The sequence below is a fragment of the Coturnix japonica genome, chromosome 4, assembly GCF_001577835.2.
Source record: "Coturnix japonica isolate 7356 chromosome 4, Coturnix japonica 2.1, whole genome shotgun sequence".
In the NCBI taxonomy this organism is placed as follows: domain Eukaryota; kingdom Metazoa; phylum Chordata; class Aves; order Galliformes; family Phasianidae; genus Coturnix; species Coturnix japonica.
Window position 1 is genome coordinate 48,369,414 of NC_029519.1, and position 11,010 is coordinate 48,380,423.

At 40.1% G+C, this 11,010-nt stretch overlaps 1 long non-coding RNA gene across 1 annotated transcript; it reads left to right on the top strand.

The window, feature by feature from the left end:
- The first annotated feature begins 308 nt into the window (after positions 1 to 308).
- LOC107313527 lies at positions 309 to 6,808 on the top strand. Its single transcript, XR_004307255.1, has 3 exons — positions 309 to 398; positions 2,869 to 5,065; positions 6,733 to 6,808. It is a non-coding gene; the product is annotated as an uncharacterized LOC107313527 (long non-coding RNA).
- Positions 6,809 to 11,010: the final 4,202 nt, after the last annotated feature.

The following is an 11,010-nucleotide window of genomic DNA, read 5'->3' on the forward strand; positions in this document are numbered from 1 at the left end:
CCATCACATCCTGCAGAGAAATAGTTGGAGAAAAGGATAATGAAATCAGGTAGGGAGTAGCTCTGTAATTACTACTGTGAAGTAGGCTGTGTATCAAATTAATTTGTTTCTTGATTCTAAATTTGTTCAGACCAGGAGCTCTCTAAACAGAGAAAGGAAAGATGTGCAATCACTTACAAAGTCTTCCATTTGGTTTTGGAGTCTAAAAAGACTGCTAAAATTCTATGGCTTGCAGTGGGTGGGGAGATCGCCTACCCAGGGGGAAGAAAAAGCTGAAATTGAGTCACTTTGTCTTTCTTCAGTCAGTGGAAAATTGCTATGGGTTTTTGACTTGCCAAAACCATCTGCTCCGAAGTTGTCTTCATCTGTGAACACCTGATGAAATGACATGTCAGAAGGTGAGCTGAATCTTGACATGTAAGAATACCTCTTTCCTCAGTCAGCCTGCTTCTGAGTTATGTTGTCTAGCTTTGTTCCATGACACTTGCATAAAGTTCACATACTCTTTATTCTAGCAGTGCCATTGCTCTAAGCAGTACACAGTACTTCAGAAGGCTTGAACATTTTTCTCCTCTGGTGCTCAGTGAGGTGCCTGCAAGTTCTTTTTATGATTTAATGTCAGATAATAGCTAGCGTTCCATTTTAACACTCATAGAATCTCATTAAATGCTGTTTCTTTATAATAGGTGATGCTTTCACAAAAGAAATTGTTTCAGACTCATTTGAAAAGCTGACTTTCAACATGAGACTCTCACTCCAGCCACAAGTTCTGTTTTGACTCATTTTTAGTATCAAATTTACCTGAAGCTTCTTGTGAGGTTCTAAATTGCACCAAAATTTACCAGCCCTGCCTACAAGTCTGCTATCAGTGCTGAACAAAGTAGATGCAGTGCAACACCATGAAGGACTGTTTTTGCAAGACTCACTTAGATCAGAAGTGAAAGTTTCTGAAAGTGTGTAAAGAGCTTTTAGTCAAATACTGAAAGTGGAGGCAATTAAGTAACTTCAAACAAGTGCTTACGCTTGTCAGCATTGAGTTGGTTTCTAATTTTCCTTGAAAGGAGATTAGAAAAATGTTTGATTATAATATTTTAAAAATGTTGGCATTCTATGCACGGTTAACAACCTGAATTAGTAGGCCTCCTATTGCCTTTCTCTGAATAGTGCCTCGCCTCAAGCTGTATTTTCCAGCCCCTTACACCTTTCTACTTTTGTCAGGGTGAGGCCTCCTACACGCCTCTGTGTGGCATCTGATGGGGAAAGACTAGTTCGCAAAAATCACACCCTCCTCCCTGAGGAAGGAAATATTAGTGGATATGGTGGAATTAGTGGATATATTAGTGGAATAATGCCTTTCTGTGCTGAAATATATAGTTTTCTCACTAGCAGCATCATGGTTTTAACCCAGTCACTGTTTTTCTAGCCACAGTAATGTAATACAAATGGCCATGGTGCAATAACAATATGAATACAACTGACACCACTGAAAGAATTAGGATAATTATAACGTAAATATAACAATATAACAATTTACTACTTGCATCGGAATGAACTATATGATAACTTCTCAGCAACAGTTAAACTAAGGCATTTCTCTAGCTTTTGTGGACTACTATTAAGAAAGTATTCTAATCTGTACTCCATCATTCCCTGTGTATTGTCTTGTTGATTCAATAATTAAAATAAATGAAAACTAAGCGCTAAAACAACCATAGCACCCAGCACTTTGACTGTAGAATTTCAATATTGTTCTAGGACTTTAAGCAGGAGTATAAAGGATATGGATATGAATAGGATGAAATAGAATAGGAATAAAAAGAGGGAGTGATGTAATGTTGCCCTGGGGAGTTCAGATTGGATATTAGGATAAACTTCATCTCTGAAAGAGTGGTGATAGGTTGGCATGGGTTGCCCAGGGAGGTGGTGCCTGGAATCATCATCCCTGGAGGTGTTCAAGAGCCATGGAGATGTGGTACTAAGGTGCATGGCTTAGTGGTCAATATTGATGGTAGATTAATGGTTGGACAAAACAGTCTTAAAAGTTTTTCCAGTCTTAATGATCCAATGATCGTAAAAAACCTAAAGTATTGCTCATAGTACTTGTTTCAGGAGAATGTTGTTGTTTTAAGGAAGAATAGTTACTTTATTTTCTTGATAAGAAATTCAAACTGAAGTATATCATGTATGTCGCTATACTGCATGATCACTGGTTCAAAACTGATATTGCTTCTTTGTTAATTATTGTTCAAATTTGATATTATTTAAATGAATGATTAAGGAACTGTTTCAGGAAAAAACTTGAGAGTGAGTTAAAGCCTTATATTTTGATTAAATGAATGTGAATAAACTTTTACCAGCAGAAGGTGAATGTTTAGTAGCCAAAGGTTTTGAAATTTGCATTTTATTTTTTTTCCATGGCAGAGTGGAAAGAAAAACAGCAGTTGAAAGAAAAACAATTATTGCTGTTTATTTTCAGGGTTGTTGTCTCATGTTGATTGAAAACATTTTTGTTCTGGCTAAAAGAGCCTTGGCAAAGCTTCCTGTTATATTTTTCAAGAGAAATAAAATGGTGGCATTGAAACTACAACCATATAAAATATTCGTCTCATGTGAAACACAGATGGAAAATATTTCTTCTTGGGTGGCTGAGCTGTGTGTGCTGCAGGATTTGTGAGTGACGTGATTTTACCTTTTCCTCTCCCTAATGTCTGAATTATACAAGAGTTTGTGTGCTTCATGTGTTGCAGCTGGGCTAGCTCCACAATTGCTAGCATACACTTGGCTGTCCAGGGTATCTATAGTGGTGAATAATGGCTGGAGAATGCATTTCTCAGGTTGGTCTTAAAGTTGTGTGTATTTTTCTGACAGGGTCAGAAATAAAAATACTACCTGCTGTCTAGAAGGCAGAAGCAGCCACAGGCAGTTTGGAATGTTATTCCAGTTCTTCTGAACAGTAGAAGCAGTGCAAAGTGATCAGCGATGGAGACCGAGGAGTGGAGTGTGGAAGAAGCAAAATTTAAGCAAAAACTTCTGAAGTCAACTAAGGGAACAGTATATTTTTATTGTAATGATATCTTCTATGCTCTTTATCTTCCCCAATGATAGAAAAAGCTTGAAGAACTGATTAAATGACTCTTGGGATAACTTTTTGATCAGGTAATATAAATTGCCATGAAAGCTGGAGAAGGCAATAAGGGAGCTAAGATTCCTCCAACCCACTCAGAGATTTAAAATCAAATCTTGAAGCACGGATAAAAATATATACAGAAGGAATGAAAAACAATGAGCGCTAACACCTCCTACAATATTTCCCACATTATTTTTCTTTTTGTTGACCACAGCTATGATGTTTTCTTCATAATTTTGAAGTCAAACTCATAAGAAAAATGTGACAACTATTTTTTTCTTTCTTTCTTTTGGGCTTGTTTATTTGTTTTAAGCCCACCAGGCTTTTAAGTTGAAGGTGTCACTGCAGAACACTACAATACGTTTACAATGGTGAATTCTCAGTCAGTGTAAATACATTTTAAATTACTTTTTGATGCATTTTGGCTTGCTTGCAATTCATTCTTGCACATTCTCAATTGAATTATTTATTAATCTCTGGCAGTTGTATTGACGGGATTATACAGACATCTCTGAAGACATTCGATGAAGAAACTGAACAAAGCTGGCCTGGAGAGACAAAGCTCCACAAATCAATTAGCTCTTTGTTGCCAGCAGTGATAGAGGGAGAAAGCCTGTCTTGAGCTTGCACGCTTGACAATGGTGCCAGCTGTTGCTTATAAGCAGTGAGATGGTGATTGCCACTCTCATGTAATTCCTCAGGCAGCACCACTGCCTTGTGGTGCTGACTGAGGAATTACATGAGAGTGGCAGGGAGGGAAAAAGATGTGACTCCTCTCCTTGAGAGTGGTAGTTCATGTTTATTAACCAGTCCCTGATGGTATGTTTTTTATTTAGATTTAATATTTAACAAAACACCTGTGCAAAAGCCCAAGATCCACTTTAGAAGTAATTAGATTTGCAATTGCTGCCCAGCAGCACAGGGATGAATATACCAATAAATAAACTCTGCTAGCCTATGCCAGTGAAAACAGCAATTTAGCCCAGCAGATGAAAATAGGAGAATTGCAATGAGGCCTCTCATTTCCAAAGCCATCCAGGAAGAGGTATTCAGCCTTTCTCAAATGCTTTGGCCTAAGGTTGGTGTTGTTCCTGGCAAGGGATCTGCACTGGATTGTTTCAGGTGAGTGGAGGATACCCCCATGCTTCTGGCGTTCTCCTGGAGAGCATCCTGCAGGCCAGCTTTGTTCTTCCTGCTCCAGAGATCTTTGCTGGGTACAACTGTGACTGGGGCAGTAACTGGGAGGGAAATGGTGTGCTGAGTTGTTTGTCTCCTGAAAGCACTCTGAGTGCCAGCATCCAGAGACAGAAAGGGTCCTGTATTGTGCAATGTGTTCCCTTTGCCTGGTGAGTTTTCTGCTTTGTGATGTGATGTGGTTGTCTTCATTTCTGAGGTCAAGAAACAGGGTGATCTCCTTTAGATTTTCAGCACAGTTGCACTTTGACAGCCAAAGGACTGGAGGGGTGATAGACATGCCAAGCTCTACAGCAGTTTCTAAAGTTTTGGGTTTGAACTATGATAGCTGAAGTTTAGATGTAGCCCCTTATCCAGCAAGCATGTGTTGGAAGGCTGTCGTGTGCATTTATTGTCATTATCTACTGATAAGTGTAAAAGGATACTGCTTTAGAAACTGTGAATGCTTTAGAAATGTGAATACTTCATGTTTTATGAAGGCTATCAGCAGGAAAAAAACAGCCAACTGCATCATTGGCATTCTTAGAAATAATAATATGAGGAAATTCATTGGTACCTTCAGATTAAACAAATGTAAATGTAGACATTTATTTTTCAACTGGTTTTCCTAACAATTCCCTTGCTTATATGCAGATGGACTACATAATTTATACATGGATTACTTACACAGACTAGAGCGTGGATGGGCAGTTTGTAGGCATGGAATAATGAACTCGGAGAAACATGTCTACCAGCTTTTAAAATGTAAGATATCTTGGATTTCTTCCTCCCCTTTTCCTTCCTTTCTTCCTTTCATCTTATAGTCTGAAAGTAAATGAGGTACGGGGCTGCACAGTAGCTGCCTGTGTGCTCTCTTAACCCTAGGCAAAGTTACCTGAGGTAACTGAGTTACCTCAGACCTCAAAAAAAAGGAGGCTGATATGATCCGGGTGACCCTGTAAGCTGCTGAGGGCTGGGAGTGAGTCCACATGAAGTATGTGCTCATTTAGAAACAGCAGCAAGGAAGCAAGCCTAAGGACAGATTGCTATAGAGTTGTATAAGCAGGCAGACATATGGGGCATTCCAGGTGCAACAAAACCTAATGGCTCTGAGTGCAACAAGGGTTGAAGCTTTGTAACCCCGAGTGCAGAGTTACAGTTTCCCTAAAGCCAGGGAACTGTGCTTTGCAGAGAGAAAAAAATCACTAAGTTTATATTTGTATGTTATGTTATGGACTGGCTAATAAGGGTGTGAGATACCAGGTCAAGGCCTTTAACAGAGTATTTCCAGTCTAATCTGGGGAAGTAGAAAATGAACTATTGAGGGATGAGCTATGTTTGATGTCCATGAGAAGCTGTCTTCAGCCAGCAGTGCTGGCTAAATGTGTGCATACCAAGTCTTGTGCTAATGTGGCTTCACTAGGAGTTGGTACATAACCTGCAGTTCTGAAATAAGATATCACCTAGTCACACAGTAAATAAGTATTGGGTTTCATGATTAATTTTGTTATGCATACATTAAAGCCCACTCTCCTTTTTGGGGGAGAAATAGCATTGATTTCAATGAAGTGGCTATATATTCTACTCGCAAATCCAAATGGTTTTCATGAAAATTGAAAAAAAAATTGCTAAACAGCACTAAGACTGGAATTCATTATTTGAATCAAGCACTTATGATTGAAAAATATAATTAAATCTGGTAATTGGAGTTGCTTCCTCTGCTTGCTCTTTGCTTTGGTCACTGCGGTGCTGCAATAAGACAAATTATTACATTATTTATAATAATAATAATACATTATAATTGTATATATATAATGTAATACATTATTATTACAAGGTCTCCTGCTATGGCTAGGAAGGATTCATTCATCGGCCCTTGTTTGTACAAAATCTGTTTTACTGCCTTCCTCTGACGCATCAGGGACTGATGTGAGGCTGTAAGTGAGGCTCAAGACTCATAAGGGCCAGTCCTTTGATCTGGCACAAAGGATCCTTTTTCTGATCCTTGCCTGATGTTTTTGCTTCATGTGTATGCTCATTTTTGGATTGGAGATGTAAATGAGTTTGCCCAGCAGGGGCCTTACAGTTTTCCACCTTCCTCTGTGGCCTGGGGAATGTTTTTCCTGCCCAGGCTGTCAAGGTTCATCTCACTCAATCACTTCCCTGCCACTACCAACATCTCAGGAATAGTTGTCTCTCTGGTAAGTCTTGTTTTCTCTGTGCAGCAGATGTCACCTGGTAAATGCAGTCTGTTAGACTGACTAAATTCTCTGGACTTCGTAAGAAGGTGCAAATATAAAGGCCACAGGGCATGGGTTTTTTGCTTTTGTGAGAGAATGTGACTAGAATAAAAATATCACAACATAAAAAATTTAAAAACCTCCTTTTCCCAAAGGCAACCAATGCACTGACACTGAACACTCTTTCTACAGAATCTTCCCCAGGAAGCTTATCCATAGCCTGGTGTCCACTGCTGCATCCTCCTTCTGCCCTGTTCCAGTGGTGGTAAGTCTGCTCCATGTAGAAGCCATACCTCCCCCAGTGCAGCAGCTGAGCATGATATGCAAACTGCTTTAGTCAAAGTGAAAGCAGAAATCCCCACCTCAGTTCAGACGTACTGACAACTTACAGGAGTTGACATCTATTGCTCTCACAATGTCACCTTGTGCTGCAGTGAAAATGTCACTCACTGATGAATGCAAGTGGTGGTTAGCAGAGGAAAGAAATCGGAAATTAATGTTCCCATGAGTTTTACTGGAATTGCATTTGAGGTTACGTCTAATTATTTTGAACAGCTGTTAAGTCTTTTCCATACTTTGATAATTCTATACATCATCTTTACAGTATGATGAATAACTGTAGTTTAATTTTTAAAAGGGTAGGGAGCTTGGACTGATCTGTGGGCTGTGTTGAACATCCACCAGTAGAATCATAGAATTACCCAGGTTGGAAAAGACCTTAAAGATCATTGAGTCCAACCACAGCCTAACCATAGTACCCTAACTCTAACAATCCTCTGCTAAATCATATCCCTGAGCACCACATCCAAATGGCAACACATCCAGGATGGTGATTCAATCACCTCCCTGGGGAGCCTATTCCAGTGTTTAACTACCCTTTCTGTAAGGAAGCGTTTCTTAATGTCCAACCTGAACTTACCCTGGTGCAACTTGAGGCCATTTTCTTATCCTGTCACTTGTCATCAGTGAGAAGAGACTTGCCCTGCTCTCACTGTAAGCACCTTTCAGATACTGGAAGAGAGCAGTAAGGTCTCCCCTCAGCCTCCTTTTCCCCAGACTAAACAGCCCCAGCTCCCTCAGTCTCTCCTCATAGGGCTGATTTTTCAAGCCCTTCATGAGCCTTGTTGCCCTTCTCTGGACCTGTTCCAGTACCTCCATGTCTTTTTTGTACTGAGGTGCCCAAAACTGAACACAGCACTCGAGGTGAGGCCTTACTAATGCTGAGTACAGGGGCAGGATGACTTCCCTAGTCCTCCTCACCACACCATTCTTGATACAAACCAGGATGCCATTGGCCTTCTTGGCCGCCTAGGCACACTGCTGGCTCATATTCAGCTAACTGTCCATCAGCACACCAAGGTCCCTTCCCATTCGGCAGCTTTCCAGCCACACCTCCCCAAGCCTGTAGGGTTGCCTGGGGTTGCTATGACCAAAATGCAGGACCCTATACTTGGTACTATTGAAACTCATGCTGTTAACCTTGGCCCATTGATCAAGTCTATCCAGGTCCCTCTGTAGTGCCCTTCTCCCCTCAGGCAGATCAACACTCCCTCTCAACTTGGTGTCATCTGCAAACTTACTGAGGGTGCACTCAATCAGTAGGATGTGTTCTAAACTGTAAGAAAAGTGGCCTCTTAGGCTAGCACTAACATTCCCTCTTAAAAACTTCTTAATGAAATTGGATTCCCAATTAATATTTCATATTAAGCAACAAGTGATTTTTTTTTTCCTCGATGGAAACCTGTTTTTCTTTTTTTTTTTTTTTTTCCTTTATGACAGAGATGATTGACTAACAGTAAATTTATTTGTTCTGTTTTCTTTTGATCCTCAGGTGCCTTTCCTTGTTGCTTTTAATCCAATAATATCTATTTTTTCTGCTTTGAACTCTCCATTTTTGTTCTTCACAGAGGATTCCTATTTTATCACATGTCTCTCTTTTTTTTTTCTTTCTTTCTTTTTTTTTTTTTTTCTGAAGTCTCTTACGCATCAAAATGTAGCTGGATAAATACATATGCATTTCTGTGGGTGTTGAATTATAATAATGGTGGAAAAATGCCGTCATTACGTCAGTCTAACCAAGGTTTTTTAGATGTGGCTTAGAGTGCTTACAATAATGTTTTAATTATACAATAATGTTATAACGTTAACAACAAAAGCCTCTCATCATCTTTGTGGCCCTCTGCTAGGCTCTTTCTAGAAGCTCCCTGTCTAGAAAGACAATGAATCAAGGATGATCTGAGGAACCCAAAACCGGACACAGTACTCCAAATGTGACCTCACTAGGGCAGAGTAGAGGGGGAGGAGAATCTCCCTCGACCGGCAGGCCATGCTATTTATAATGTACTCTAGGATACCTTTGGTCTTCTTGACCACAAGGGCTTGTTGCCTGCTTGTGGCCAATCTGCTGTCCAGAAGGACCCCCAGGTCCTTCCCTTCAGAGCTCCTCTCCAGCAGGTCAGCCCCTACCCTGTACTGATGTACTCGCATAGCCACAAATGTTCTCAGGCTCCTCACCCCTTCCCAATCTGTCCAATAGCTACTTTTTTCCCCTTCTGATACGGATGAGCAGAGATGTGAAGAAGCTGTGGCACTACACATCTGATGGGCAACATGTGTTTCTCTGTAATCCAGTATGTATCATATCAGGATGTGGGAAAATTTCCCTTCCATGTGGCTCAAAGCAGCTTGAAACAGGACAAGATATCTGGCACTTCCACCCCATTCATACCATACGTTTGTAGCCAGTTCAAGCTGAACATGATTTGTTTTTGCAGTTGTGAAAATATGAGCTGTTTATGAACCTTAATTTTCACTTGTATTCAAGGTGGTTTTCTGCTATTTGCTCTATATAAGAATATTGCAAGTACCAACCCTCTGACAAGATAGGTCTGGTGCTTTTAATGCTCTAGTGGGCAGACTAGCATGCTCACACCGTGCATTTCCTGATGGATTTAGCTGGGATAGAGATCAAGGGATATTGCAGGGGAGATGGTGCTTAAATTGCAAATATGCAGTTGTATTTCAACTACAGGGAGTAAAACTGAAAGAGTATAATAACTTCTCCTTTTTTTGGCTCACAGATCTGGGAGAGCCAGGATATTGAATGCTATGGTTACAGTTCATGATAAATCCTTTGCTCCAAAGCTCATCATTGTCAGTTGATTGGCAACACAGTGTCTACACTGATACTGTGAACAGAGCATCTTCACTACATAATGCCCTGACATTCTTTGTCTGTAAGGCTACTTTGTGTTTTGCTGGATCACTGGTGTTTGGTTATTTGGTGAGAATTGTGTATCAGGTGGTAGTGTAGTTCCAGGCAGTTGATGTATTGATTTTTATGCATAACAGCAGTGGGACAGTTAGAACCAATCTATACACCACTTCCCAGATGATCCACTTAGCCCAAGCCTGACAAGCTAAAACATGTTGCATTCCCTGGTTTTATTGAGGTGTATGTTCTATAATACAAATGGAATTTTGACTGCAACCATGTGAGGCTGAAATAATTTTATATTTCTGATGTATTTGTAGTCACACCACATATACAGAAAAAATCTTCAGACTTACTTTCATTTGCTGAGTCCTAGTGCTTGAGCTTACCGGGACATTGGCAAAGAGCTATGGCACTATGCTGTATTCTGATAATACTTACATTTGATGATTGTTTCCCATTCAACTTCTGCTGACTGGATCAAATACTAAAACACAGAGCTTTCCATAAAATGATACAATACAGAAAAGCCTCATCAGAGTCCACTTTAAGCAGGAGAGAGACATCGCTCTTACTTTTCCTTAAAAGTACTTTATCCCAGTTAGGTGGCATGAAGGTGGAATGGCCTTCATTCCACCATTCCTGTTTGGCAGGAGCGTGCACCCACTGGGGTTGTGAGCAAATCAGAGCTTTTGGAATATGTTAACAGCCAAACATCAAAGAGAAGGTGAGGTCTGAGTAGGGTGGCTCTCCGAGCTGAAGCAGTCCCCTCCAGGCAGCACTACTGCCTGGAGCCTGGTACTGCAGTGAGGTGTCCAAGCCAAGAAAGTTTTCTGTTGCACAAAAAAGAACTAAACAAAGGTGTTGCTGCAACTTTTCTCTCAGCAGAAGTTGTGAAAGGTTTCCAGAGCTTGCTGCAGTTTTATTTTTCTCGCTTATTCCTGGAGTAAAAGTGCCTGCACTTTCAGCGTGACTAGCAGTTGAATGCCATGATAATCTCTTACTGCACAAATTAGAGAAGAATCACTACTTTCTTTTTTTTATAGGCTGGTTTGAATTGTTTTAAGATATATATTTCCTAATGCTTCATTAATGATCTAAAATAGGCACAGGTGGTTATAAATTTAAAGCAGAATATTCTCATTAATTTATCCTTTATTTTGAGAAAAAGGAACACTGCACTGGCATGGAACATTCTTTTAACAGTTCAGAAATTGTTCTGCCATTTTGTGACTGAAATTTTGAGGAATAGCTAG